Source organism: Microplitis mediator, chromosome 10 (genome assembly GCF_029852145.1).
Source record: "Microplitis mediator isolate UGA2020A chromosome 10, iyMicMedi2.1, whole genome shotgun sequence".
Classification (NCBI taxonomy): domain Eukaryota; kingdom Metazoa; phylum Arthropoda; class Insecta; order Hymenoptera; family Braconidae; genus Microplitis; species Microplitis mediator.
Window position 1 is genome coordinate 7,907,873 of NC_079978.1, and position 14,796 is coordinate 7,922,668.

General features: G+C 31.0%; 1 protein-coding gene and 1 long non-coding RNA gene across 4 annotated transcripts in view; one reads left to right on the forward strand and one right to left on the reverse strand.

The window, feature by feature from the left end:
• LOC130676770 (uncharacterized) overlaps positions 1–14,796 on the reverse strand; it is a 116,712-nt gene that overhangs the window by 46,122 nt on the left and 55,794 nt on the right. The window lies entirely within an intron of this gene.
• LOC130676775 (uncharacterized) lies at positions 5,601–14,403 on the forward strand. 3 transcript variants are annotated; one of them, XR_008991479.1, is made up of 5 exons: positions 5,601–5,794; positions 5,853–5,992; positions 6,326–6,773; positions 6,847–7,278; positions 14,332–14,385. It is a non-coding gene; the product is annotated as an uncharacterized LOC130676775 (long non-coding RNA). The 3 variants fall into 3 exon arrangements; XR_008991477.1 differs by having other exon boundaries at positions 5,601–5,992; positions 6,847–7,038; positions 14,332–14,403; XR_008991478.1 differs by having other exon boundaries at positions 5,601–5,992.

The following is a 14,796-nucleotide window of genomic DNA, read 5'->3' on the forward strand; positions in this document are numbered from 1 at the left end:
CCTCTTTCATTCCCACACTCCTCTATACTGCCTGAGACTCTCACCCACCCGATCCCTCTCACTCACAACGCTTTTTCACTTCTCTTTCTCTCCTACCATCATCTCGCCTCACCACACACATCCTCCCAACCCCCTTCTCGGAACTCTCTGCCAAATAACACGGCGCTTTCCCTCTTTTCCTCTTGCCCGCTTACCGTCTATTCCACAAACTGAAACTCCTCCTTCACGAGTAGAGTCTCCACTTTCTTTCTCACTTCCACCGTCCCGTTTTACTTCATTAGGGGATATGAGTTTTTCCACCCTCTTCTCCGTCGTCGCACATGAAAACTACCAGCCCGAGCAGAGGGCGTATCTCTAATTTCTCCTCTGGCTTCTGTATATTCTATACGGACCCAAAATAATTAGAAAATTCTACGCACTTTTTACTACCGCTGCTTAAAATCTCGTAAATTATTTTATCATTTAATTCTCGTTAATTGTACACAAAAACTTTTCAATTAAATTGGTAAAATTTTTTGTACTTTCACCAACGACAATTTTATTTTATTAATCTAATATGAGTTTATTAACAAAAAAATTTGCTATAGTTATTTAACATTGTTAACGCATAAAATATATTGACATCGACAGTTTGCAAGATCATATCCATATCCATGTCCATCAATCTAGTTAAAGCATATTGTTTTATCGAGTCAACCCATTATCTCTTGGGCCGTTAGAATAATTAACTAAAATCTCGTTTATAAATACTTTATATTTTAATTCAGTCATGGGCATATATATGAATATGTTTTTGAAAAATTTTAAAAATATTCCATGTCCATAAACTATTTATTTAATAACCTGATTAGAAAATATTCATTTTCTAAAATAGTTTTTTGAGTTAATTAATTTAATGGGGATACCAGAAACGTAAAAGCATATCGACATTCTGTCCTCCACGAAAGATATCCTTATACATCCTATTTCTGTTCTCATTCTCTCTCAGTTCGCAAATATATCGATCGATATATTTTTTGTCAATGTACTATATAGTTGACGTTGTGTCCATGTGCACTTTGCCGAATTAAATATTTAACCTCATCACTTGATGCTAAAATAATACATTTTATTTTTGTTTACTTTTTTAAAATTATCACCGTAGTCATTAATTAAAAATCAAAACCAAAAAAATACGCTTATATATATTTTGAGTCCTTTGTCCTGTAATTTAAATATATCTAAAGACACAGTAATAGAAGTGTCAATAATTATTTACGTTTAAAAAGTTGAGCGAAAAAAAAATACGATTTTTTTTTAATCCTTTTTGAAAACATACATCTACAGATGATACATTGCACCCTTATATTTTCAACGAGTACGCAAAATACAAGCACTGAGAGGGGAATATATATAATATATATAATATTATAGAGCCAGTAGGAGTACTGAATTCTACAAATTATCTTTTACGTAGATGGTGTTCCGCGTGCTTGGTTTTGGTGCTGAGTTTCTTATTCGAGTTCGAGTTCGAGTTCTGCCCACGGGGCAGGTCGATGAGTGCGCGCGGATCGATCCCCCTCGGGTCGTGAGGGGACTGCGACAACGGCGACCTCATCGTCAGGACAAACCATCGCATTTGACCAGAAAAATTAATATTATAAAGTCATTGATTTCATATTTCTTAAACTTATTTTTTATTTTGTCTTCACGCTTGTTTCAACTTTTAGCTTTCCGACAGCGATCAATTATGATTTATTAAATATGAAAAGTATTTAAAAGCGAAAGTTCATTGTTCCAAATAAGAGTTATTTTAATTTCATGGTTGAAATTTTTTAGTCGATAAATTTAATTATTTGTATGAAAAATGGAATATATCAGTTTGTTAAAGAGTAAATATATATCAATTCAACAAATGACGAGGATGGCATGAGCTTTATAATATATACATACTTATAAAAGTATAAAGCGCATGGATCGATTTCCCTTGGTATACTTTTGAGCGCGCGGCAGGGATTCGAAACAACGTTGGCGCCCTCTTTTCTTCAACAAGAAACTCCCGCAGTCTACGTCGTCGTTGTTATTGTTTCCAAAAAAACAAATCATATTTTTTTTTGCGAACCTACACTACACCATCAGGTCTTATATATTTATATACATACACATATTTCAAGATACCATGCGACTCAATGACCCATCTGACATTTTTAGGAGTCATATGCAAAAATACGCATACATATAAATCAATATAAATATTAACATTAAAATATTTAAAATTGAAAATAAGTACAACTATGATCAAGATTAAAATGCGACGTAGATTTATAAAAATCGATCGATGAGTAACAGCAGAAGATGGATTTTCTCAAAGAGTCTGATGAGAGTCAGTTTTCAACCCCTCGGTCACATATATGTATACATATATACAAAACCAGGGGTTGAGTAGTAAAGTCCTGCACCCTCATCGTCGAGGGGTCGAACCCCCAGCAGGACCTATTTTCCAACCAACCATAGCACGCCGTATTTTTTCGTCCCTCAAACTCGATCCAACACGCCACGTGTGCGGCGTTGGTCGTATAAGCAGAATAGGAGCTACACTCTACAGTACACAACAGTGGTAGCTATACCCTGAAGGTTGTTGGCGAGTTTTAGCTCCCCATAAACTTTAGCTTGCATATTTTTCTGTACTATATTACTGTATTATCTATTAAATTTTTTTCTCTTGTCTATTTTCATAGCATGAGAAAACCCGAGCTCTTCCGCTATTACTTCCAGCTTCACCACCGAGTTTTCTTCTTTTGGACAAAGACTTTTGTAGACGTACCATTCATGCACAAAGTTACTCACAAACTTGTAATGAACGTCGTTTACACAAAAAAAAAATCGTCTAAAGAAGTTAATCCAGTACTTATTTATTTATTAACAATCTTAATCTCAATCTTTATTTTGCGTAACGACTTGAGTTATTGGAAATTTTTTTTATAAATAAAATAAAAAATTAGATTGATAAAATATATTGAAACAAAAGTGGTATCGTTAAATTTTTTATGAGGTGAGGAAAATGTAAAACGATAGAGTAATTGGAGAGAGAAAATTTTTTGTGAGAGTAAGCGAGAAAGAGTATTAGATATAGAAAGGATATAGAATATAGAGGATGATGGTAGGTATGTTATGTATATGAGAGGAAGAGGACGAGGGACATTGATGAGAGGGACGAACGGAAGAGAGAAGGTCCAGGGGATGTTGGACGTCGTCCACGTCCCGTTGGTACCCCATCATCACAGCTCCCGCTACGGGTGTACTACCAACGCCACGGACTCGATGTTAGCGCGATCGATACGACCACCCCCCTCCCCTCGGATACTGGGGCCAATTTTTTTACTGTTCGACCCTCGCGTTTGCGCATTTACCCCCGTACTCATATTCTATATATGCTTTTACCACCACCACCACCACCACGACCACCATCTATATTACTACCACTACTACTATAACTACTACTGCTACTACTGCTACTACTATTACTACTACTACTGCTGCTGCTACTACTCCTACTACTACTACAGTATACTACTGCTAATACTACTAGAACCTTCGTATCTTCCTGTTTATATATAGTCGGGTGCATTTATTATGTATCTAAGCTTTATATATCTATATACATATATGTATATGATCTAAAATCACTCACATACGTTTTGAGTGCGCATCGTGTACATTATGAATTGCGCGTAATACTGAATTTGCACAAACATCATATCTCTGATATGCTTATGCTTGTGTGTCAATCTACTGATCAGTTATATGCACAGATATATATCCAGTCTATACATCCAGTATTATAGAAAACCCTTGAATATACTGTCAATTGCATTGCAATTAAATCTAATTATCTTGCGCTATACAAACTCACTTTCATACATATATATATATGTAATTTGATTAAAAAAAATAATTATAATTGTTCGTTCGGAGTTTATAAATTTATTTTTAAAAAAATAATGGAAAAATTTCAGATCCAGTTCATAGTTTTGAAATGCTCGATGGAAATAAAAAAAACTTTTTATAATTAATTAAAAAATGAAGTGAAGAAACAATGGTACCATTTATGATTATGATAAGATTGAATATGCAAATTTTCAGTGAACACGAAAGCTCCGTGAGGTGTAGATATATTCAATAAATTTATATAGATGCCGTATATGAGTTGAATGGTTATATTACCGAGAAGACGTCGAGTAATGTAACAAACAGCACATATATGAGAAAGACCAACTAAATCCAACTCTCTCTCTCTCTCTCTCTCTCTCTCTCTGCCTTTCTTTATATACGTGTATATATAAATATATATAGTTAAGAGTTGAGAGTTGAGTTTATATAGTTGACACATACGAAGTGAAGGTTATATTTAGGTGAACTCTGGCATTATTCGAAGACCGGATGAACTCGACGGACGGATGTACGTATGGACCGACGGACGGGAAGCAGTACCAGAGAGTATAGCTCTGCAGCAAGTAGTACATACAGTATAGGGCCTCGCAATTCTGCTGTCTGTTCAAGTCTGACGGTTGGACGTAGTAGCCCACGGCGAGCTTGACATTCGATCGATATATCCGTTCCGTATATATGTATATATCTCGACGAATCTCACGAATAAACAGAGTTGAGCTTTTCTATCTCCTTCTCAGAGTTATTACTTATCCATCTGTTATTCTGTATATTTAAGTCGATCTATCCAGATATTATACATACGTATTATAGATGTTAATCTGAAGATAACATATTTTTGTATATATGTATCAATAATCGATTTTCTGCGAGTACTATATGTCACTAACAAAGTAGAGTCCGTTATTTCAAGGTCGTTAATTTGAGTTCAGTTAACAAATTACAAAGTTTTGGGAAACTTGTTCATTATTGTTGTCTTTATGAAAATTTGTTGTAAGTTCCACTTTAACGGGTTATCTCTAAATTAGTATTGTTGAAAAAAATCATGAAATTTTATGAATACCATCATTTAAATAATTTACTATTGTTTTACAAAAATTTTTTCAACAATCTATTCGTGAATCACCCTTACTTCACGGAAAAAACAATATAGTAGTGGCAACTCTCTGGGATAGTACTGAGTACTTTCTGTAAGAAAAAAAAAAAATTTCAGACAGTACTGTCTGCTATCTAGACAGAAAGTACTCAGTACTATCTCAGAGAGTTGCCATCACTATTTTTTTTTCCGTGTAGTTAAAAATTGTCACACAGAAAAAGAAGAATTTCTTGGTGCACGACGAATTTATATACAGTTTCCTAGGACCTCAAAACGTCGACATTTAATGAAAACTCAATTTTTGGGAAATTGGGGTGAAAATAATTTTCCGAATTTTGAAAATTTACAATTTTCATAGCGGGAAGTTAAAAAATATTTATTTCTCTGATTTGTTTAAATTGATATTAATTTCCTATTTTTATAAAAAATTATCAAGTCAAATTGTTCAAAGTTGAAGAGTTCGAATTTTTTATGGTATTTGTATTTATATTGCATGAATATAGCTTATAATAACAAGTAGTGATGAGTCAAGATGACTCGTGGTCACAGTAGATATAGCATGTGAGTCAGACAAAGGTTGTTATGACATACTAAGAGATATCAAGTACGATGAAATTATTTATAATATTGTAGTAGCATTGCTACAAGTAGATGAAAGTTTGAAAATTGTCCAAAGTTTGTGAATAAATTTCGTCAATTTATTAATCACGTATATATTTTTTTCAAGTTATTTGTTTGGAAAATTTATATAAACGAATTAACAGAAAATGTGTATGTAAATATGTAAAATAAAATTATAAAAATAATAAAACGCATATTTGATGTATAGGGGAATATTTGACGTGTGATGAATTGATTGATTGACGAGAAAAAAGAATTCGTTTTTATTGAAGTAAATATATATATACTTATATAATATATATGTATTCATATCTATGTTTTGAGAGAGTGTTATATGTTTATGTTTATGTAAGTTTATTTGGTCATAGGACATGCGTCCTCTAATGACCACACTGATAGAAGGATTTCTTAGCATTTAAAAAAGATTTCTTAGTATTTAAGAAATCATTTCTTAAACATCAATTTTTTGTATTTAACAAATATTTTTTACTATTTAAGAAATCATTTCTTAAAGCATGATTTCTTAACCATTAAAAAATCATTTCTTAAATAGTAAGAAATTTTTCTTAAATACAAAAAAATGATGTTTAAGAAATGGTTTCTTAAATACTAAGAAATCCTTCTATCAGTGCATAAGACAGTATACAATAATAAGTGTACAGCAATTTATACTGATTCCAGATTAACAAGAAATTATTATTAATAGGATAAAAATGAAGTTGAAATAAAAAAAATGGATCCCCTGTAACGTGATTGTTTACGAAATTACAATGACACGAACTATGCTATTGGCATATTATTTTCAATCTGTTCCTGATGTAATAAGCAATTGTAACATAATATTTTAAAGTTTGCTAGTCGATGCCATGGTGATCGATGGCTGCCGGCAGCGAGTTCCAAAACGTTGTACCCAGTATCAAAAATGACTTCTGATAAAGTGTTGGTCGAACAATTGGCGCTATAAGTGTATCAGTTCTATTGTTATTACGATGTCTTGCAATGTTGTGATTTAATCTGATGTATTCTTTCAGTAGAGCGTTCTTTTCTAGCATGAGTATACCATAATATAAGCATCCTAAAAAGTATAGTCTTCGATTATGTGGTGACAGCCAGCCAATTCTCAGACAAGGTACATTTATGTGACGTAATACAAATCTCGCACAGTTATTCAGTGATACTATTAGTTTTCTTTCCTAATTTAGATTAATGTTAGTTAGTGCAGCTGCACAGTAATCATATATCGGTAGAACTAAGCTGACGACCAATTGGCGCTTTATTACAGTATTCAGGTTATTAATTGTTGCTCAAAAACGATAAAGTATCTGTGATGCCGTGATGCAAGTTTTCATAACTTGATCCTTCCACGTTAGCTTTGAATCAATCATGACACCAAGGTATTTAAATCTATAGTATACTAACATACTCAATAGGCTCTCCGTTGATAATAATTTCTGGAACGTGATTTAAATCTATCGAATCTATGTTAAGAGTGATACCTATAAACATCGCCTTGGTTTTTATGGCATTAATTTTGAGTTTATTTAGTTGACACCATCTTGTTACAGCAGCAATATCTTCATTAATTTTATTTATCGCTACAATCAAATTACTCAATTTGCTATATTTAACAATAGGTATGTATTTATATATATTTATTCGATTTAAAAGCAACCATATTCTGTTTCATTAACCATTTTGTTGACAAAGCCGTGATGATATGACGTCACACGGCCTACATGATAACCCCGGAACGAATAATGAAGATAGAGACTCCACTTCTTCTTGTTAATCTTAACGTGTTTGCCTAGACCGCGATTTACTACATTAAATGTACTGTTCCACAAGCTACAAAAACAAAACTTTTATTTCTTTCACATTGTCGACTCTCAGCTTTTAAATTGATTAATTAATTAATTAGGTTTAATTTTGTTGCTATCATTAAATGATTGTTGTAAAATGTACGGTATGATTTTTTTTATTATTATTGAATTTATTGACTATCGTTTAGAATCTTTTTATAAATTCTAATTCTAGACATGACGCCAGTTATAAATTCTTCCGAATGCCCTTTAGAATTTTTTAAAACCCTTTTATTTTATCTTATTTTCTCCTGACTTGAACTAAAAATAACAGAGTCTTTAAAATAAATTTATGATAACATTAAATAGATTAATGTGGGCTGTAAATTACGATTCCTTTGTAACTTTCTGACCAACGTTTTTGACATAAAAAATAAATATCAATTAAAACAAAATATTCAACAGTTTTGTTAATTGGTTTACTGGTAAATTAAATAATAAATCCGATAATTGAAGTCCCAGATTTAAAACCTCAAAAAGTGGATTACGCGAAAATTGAAAATGACATCAGACAGTTGTCGATGAGCAACTACATCACTAAAAAATTCATATATAGTGATAGTGACATAATTATAATTCGCAATCACACTCTCTATTATACGCGACAAATAAATCATTTTTATCATTATTATTACTCTCATCACAGACACACAACCCATCACGACTGTTTTCGACAAACATACACATAGTAATTTTAAAAATTAATCAAGTGTCTTTCGCGCTAAAAAACATTCATTCAACAGCATTAATAAATTGTTAAAATTTATTAAAAGTTATTGATCCTCGTAATTATCGAATTCCGATAGTAAACTTTTTTAAAAATTTTAATTATTTATTTCTTTAATTCATTTTTCTACATGATTTATGTACCACTCATTACTTGTACAGACTGATTGCCTCCATAAACATAAATCTTTTCGATGACACTAAAAATAGTCAACTTCCTCGATTTAATAACTTTTTGTAATGTTATTTATAAGACGTAATATTAATCCAATGCAAAGAAAAAAAATCTAAAATAACGAACAAATAAATAAATAATAATAATAAAAAAAATAAATGAAAGTGATATGAGTAGGTGTAGAAAAACTACACACACACACTCATATCCTCATGGTCATTCCGGCGATAAAGAGGATCAAACAGGTTGTGCGCGGGTGGAAAATGATAATGATATAGTTGGGAATGATTCTGTGTCCACATTGGATTCATATATGGATGGGATGCTGCTGTTGATGCTCTGTTACTGCTGCTGATGGTAATGATCACGAGAATAATAAAAAATAAATAAAAAAAAAAAAAAAAAAAAAACGACACACAAGTTATACAGAAATAACTTGAACTCCAACGCGGTATCATCAACATAAACGCGTTCATCGACAGTAGAGGTATAGTAAGCAACCAACAACACTCAGCACAAGGTGGAAGCATCCTTTGGAACCGGTCCTCTCTTGGTTGCGAGCATGCTTCTTTTATATACTTATTCTATGCGGCGGCAACGGCAGCAGCAGCAACAGCAGCAGAAAGCAGCCTCGAGGAACCAGCAGAAGGCATTTGCCGGGTCACACTGCTGTATAAAATGACGTTGCGCACGACCTCGGCGCGAAGTAACTCAGTAAATTTTCAACATTAAGGTCGTGTACCACCCTGTGTGTGCTATTTTAGAAATCCTATTTAATTTATTGTAATTTATGCTTACTTTCGAGCTTTGAGCCCAATCAGATGAATAGTCCATTTTAATTCATTCATTTTTAAATATTTTATCATCGCGGATTATTGTTACAGTTAACTGTTAATTATTTCATTACTTTAATTAATTTTAAACGAGAGTAGAATTAATGTTCGTTTTCATTCATATTATTTTTTATTTATTATATATATATTTTTTATTACTTTAATTATCGACTGCGCTTGAATTATTTTTATTGGAAATAAACTATTAATGAATGAATCTTCTCGAGAAGATTAACGAACTTATGAATATACATTGCTGTGAAGTGATTGATGCATAGCAAAATTTAAAACCATGACGATATTATATATTTTTATTTTTACTTTGGTTTTTTATTAGGACATGTTAATTATAATTATTTTAAAATGGAAAGATGGATGCGTGTGTGTGTGTGGTTGAGAATTGGTATGATATGTATGTCGATCATTTAGGAAAGAGAAGTTTGCTCTGTTTACGTGCGTGAACGGTGAAAGTCCGTCGCGCAATCTTTTACTTCTTCGAGACTTGGGATAAATGCCTGGAGCTCTAACGAAGCGCTATATTTTTTGCTTTTATCGGCCGATTATAAAGAGAAGCTAAAAACTTTTATACTCAAGAGGTTATTAAAAATGGAAAGTGATACTTTTTTAAGCGTCATTGATTTCAGGAATAGTTAACTTGCATAAATTGTAAGAGACAATATACTTTTAATATTTTAAAATCGAAAGGTTATTTTTTATTAATGAAACTTATTCTTGAGTTCTCAAAATAAATTTTAAGAAATTTATTTCTTGAGATCTTTTTTAAGATTTTAATGCACATCAATATCTCACAGTCTTTTGAATATTAATAAAAAATTTAAGTTATTTCTTCTTTCCTTAAGCAGATTATAATTTAAAAAAATTTCAATTTATTGAAAGAAGAGTAATTTATTTTCTTCAATTTTCTTCAATTGAAAACTAAGCATTTCTATTGTAAATAATTTAGAAAGAATCGATAAATAGGAACTACTGATTGTTTTTAATTTTGTTTAAAATACTTGACGAAAACTTGAAACAAATAATGTAACATTTTACAAAAAGGTTTTAAAGTTTAAAATTTTACAATTATTATTAAATGCAACCTAACAATTTCATTTCTTTAAGGTGCACTAGATCTTCAATTTCGGAAGATATAAAGTTTCAATAAATTTTCTAAGATTTAATTATTAGAATTTTTCCAATAAATTCAATAAAAACGGAACTGAAAGTTTTGAATATCAGCAAATTAAGACTTTTTAACTTTTCATTTTAAATACTTTAATATGTATATCTATATCTGTATTTTTCAGTCAGATTCAGTGATTTAGCAGACGTGCGCATTCTAAGTTGTGCTCTTGTCTTCTGTTAGCGCAAAACGGCGCGCCTTCGTGTCCGCCTGTAGCGTTGATAGCCTTTTTTTCTTTGTCTTTGTCATGCAAACTCTCGCGCGCGCGTTCACCAACAAAACAAAGATAAAAAAGACGAGTTAAACGAAACAAATAACAAGTTAAAGTGAGACAGCAACTGGTCGCGAGTCTGAGACTCATAGAGTATTTTCTTCTCTCATTTTAGCTCTCTTCTTCATACTTTTTATCATCTTATCTCTTTCTTACTCGCAAACAGAGTTATCCCTTTATCTCCGTTCAACTCATCAGCAATTCGCATTTCTTGCAGTCATTTGTTTATGTCCCTCTTGCTCATACCCACCAGTTAAGATTCACAAACAGCTCGTGAGAAATTTTCTCTTTCTAGTGGCCTGATGCCAAAGTTGTGTGCTGCTCAATCCTTCCATCTCTATCATACTCACCAGAACAATGACCTCTCAACCTTGTCTTCTTTTATATAAAGACCATTTTATCCTTCTTTCTCACTCGCACATTCTTCTCTTAAGTTTATCTCCCTTGTCCTCTTTCTCTCTCAAACTTCCTCTTTGCCGTCTATTGTCTCTCTCCCACTGACCCCACTTTCTTGTTTTGCTCGCCGTGATTGCAGCACGCCACCACCGCACCACCTCGCGCGACTTCTCGTTGCTCTTTATTTATTTATTTTTTTTTTATTTTTATTTTATTTTATTCCTTCTCCTCTTCTCCTCAGTTACTTTTCTTTTTGCTCATTTTACTTACTTGATACCCAACATTTTTGAACTGCCTATATAACTGTAAACTTGGACTCTTCGTCAAGCATATATACTACTATCGATACTAATACTTCCATCATCTTCAGCATCCGCTTATACATATATTATATTATCTTGTAAAAATTCACAACAAAATATATATACATTAAAACAATAAACAATTTTATTTTGTTTGCTTATTGTTGTGTTATGATCCTGAAGCCAGTAGACAATTAACAACTTTTCGTTTTTTTTTTCAACGAATCGAAAAAAAAAAAAACTAAACTAAAAATATGCACATGTAGAAAATTAAAAAAGCTATAGGTGCAATTTTTTTCTGACGTCGGCTAACTTCAGTATAATTGTTGTGTTCACTTTATCGAGAATGGAAAATTAAGAAAGATAAAAAGACATGAAGCTTCTCAAACCTTGGGAAGATATCCTGCACGCAGTTTAATTTTGCTGTGGATGCAAAATAAACCAATCGTTGGTTAGTTTATACATATATATGTGTGTACAAGAAACTTCTTTGCAAACATGTTTTTATATCTCTTTCTTTATATCCATCCTCAGTGCTCTCACGCTCTCATTACTGTATCTTGCTTTCTCGTAGTCTGGCGCGTGGCAGTTTTACTTTATCTTTGTCTTTTCTTTTATAAATTGCACTTTGTTTCAATGGGTTTGTCCTTCACAATCATTCCCATTCTCCCTATGCTATCATACACTTATATTTTATTTTATGTCTCACGTGCGTTAGTTTAGCTCTTTCGCGTCACGGCAATTATGACTTCGGTGAAACTATCACAACCCATTTATTTGTTCTATATATATATATATATATAGATATAAGTGGGTGCATAGGTGCCGTGACTGTGATTTAATATAAATAAAAAAAATAAAAATTGAAAACTTTGTGGTCACGTTTTTTAACAAATTAGTTGCAGGTGTTAGTTTCGAGAATAATAAACACGGTCATAAATTTTCTATGTTTACTTTATGAAATTTTTGAGAGACAAATTTGAGATAAAATAAACAAACAAAAAATTTTTATGTATTTTCAATTTATAGTCTCTAAAAAAATAATTTATATTTTCTTCTTAAAGTTTTATGCTTCTTTATTTTTTAGAACAAAATTCATCAACGAAAGATGAAATTGGACGGAATGTAGAAATATACTAAATTATATATACGATTATACCGTACTCGTTTAACATGTATATGTATATATACATATGTATACAAGAACAAAATTTTCCTCGGCAATGTGGCACCAACAGATAAATTTACCCTTCCTCGAGATTTTCAACTCTGTACTCTGCGTATTTTCGCATACGTTTTTCCCTTCCTATTTTCTCTCGCTTTATATTATACATTATGTTTTTTTATCCCTTTTAACTCTTTTTTAAAATTTTTTTATTTCTTTTGTTTCCTAGGGGTCGTATTCAATTTTTAGTCATTGTATTATTATTCTCTTCTTTGTCTTCAATATCACTTATTCGTTTTGTTAAAATGAATTGTTTTTATTTTCATACATGATTCAAGTGCGGTTAAATTTTATGTCGTATATCTTGATCCCTCTGTTTTCTTTATATAGACATTACTCCAATTACTGAGATTTTTTAATATACAAATAATCTTTTATATATTATTGCAAAGCAATTACCTTTCCGGCAGTTATCGACAAAGTAATTATTCGAATAATTCTTATACATTATATAGACAAAAGCTTTTACTTGTATGCATCAATTATTTATATGAAATCGAAAATTAGAAAGTAATAAATCGATTATTCAAATTTCACAGTCTCCCAAAATAAACTTGTCAATAATAAAATATAAATTGTTACACTAAATTCCAATATCGTTGTAAGTAATTTCATCAATATTTAAGTATGTACTTGATATATAAAATTATGTTTAAAATTTATACGACACAGCTTCAATCAATATACAAATAGGAATGAATTTATTAAGACTCAAAAATTTTTAAATTTTTAAAACACTAAAAAAGTAACGAGATAATTTTAATGACAAAAATATAATTTGCAATTATAATTCTAAAAGACATAAAATAATTTCAGCATGTACAGTTTTTATTTGAGCTCCTATTTATCTCCTTCAACTAAATTAAAACTATACACTGAAAAAGTCCTGAAGGTCTGGAAGTCATTATATTTCTTATGATTAAAATAAATATCTTCGAGAGACGGTTGTGGTTAAAGTATATAGAAGCAAATAGATCATACTGTCGTAAGTAACGCGTCACCCAACATATAGAATTAATAATTCAACTAACATCAGTCGCATATAAGCATACGGCACACCACACCAAAGTAGCAAGGCCACCGTCCCTGGACTCTGACCAAAGTCGCACTACTCTAGCGCAAACCGGCTTTTAAGATGCGCAAAATTGTATATACGCTATATATATATATATATAGAAGAACGGGGTAAAATGAAACACTTGCATTATTTGAAACAATTTTTTTCTGAAAAAAGTAAATCACTTTTTTTTAATTGTTATTTTGAAATGAGAGATTTTCATGTTTGTGTTTTTTTTTTTTTTAATAAATAACAACTATTATATATATTACAACAATATTATATGATATTTTGTTTAAGGAGTATCGTCAACCCTACTTTGAGGTTGCGAAAAAAAAAGATATTTTTTATGAATTTTTAATGAGATTATGATTAAAGATGTAGAGTATAGTTGTAGAGTTTGTTAGGCTTAATAACTACACTATTGAAATACATTAAAAAAATTTTCATATATATTTTATATACTTTTAACATACAAAAACATCATTCGAATACAAAGCCTCGATCAAAAATAACAAAATGGCGAAAATAAAAAAAATAAAGCTTTTTTTTTCATTTTCGTTGCCATTCTGTTATTTTTGCATGTACATTGAAAATCCTAGTTCAGCCGGTTGATAGTGATATAACTGAATCTAAAAATTTTAATATTTTATGTTTCAGATTGTCCGTTTTCGAAATTTTAACACCAAGCGCAGACCTTCTTACTAATCGGGGCGTTGTATTCGAATGATGTTTTTGTATGTTAAAAGAATATAAAATATATAAGAAAATTTTTTTTAATGTATTTCAATAGTGTATTTATTAACCCTAACAAATCCTACATGTTTATCTTTATTCATAATTTCATTAAAAATTCGTAAAAAATAGTCTCTTTTTCGAGCGTTCTCGGGTCAAAAAAATAACTTGATTTTGACTGCTATAATTCTTTTGACTTGAATATGACTTTTTTAACTTAGAAATTTGAGTCAACTAAGTCAAATCCAAGACAACGAGACTTTAATTTGACTTGGTTGGCGTAAATAGGTACTAAGTAAGACAACTTAGTCAAATTAAAGTCACGTTATCTTGAATTTGACTTAGTTGACTTAAATTTCTAAGTTAAAGAAGTCAAATTCAAGTCAAAAG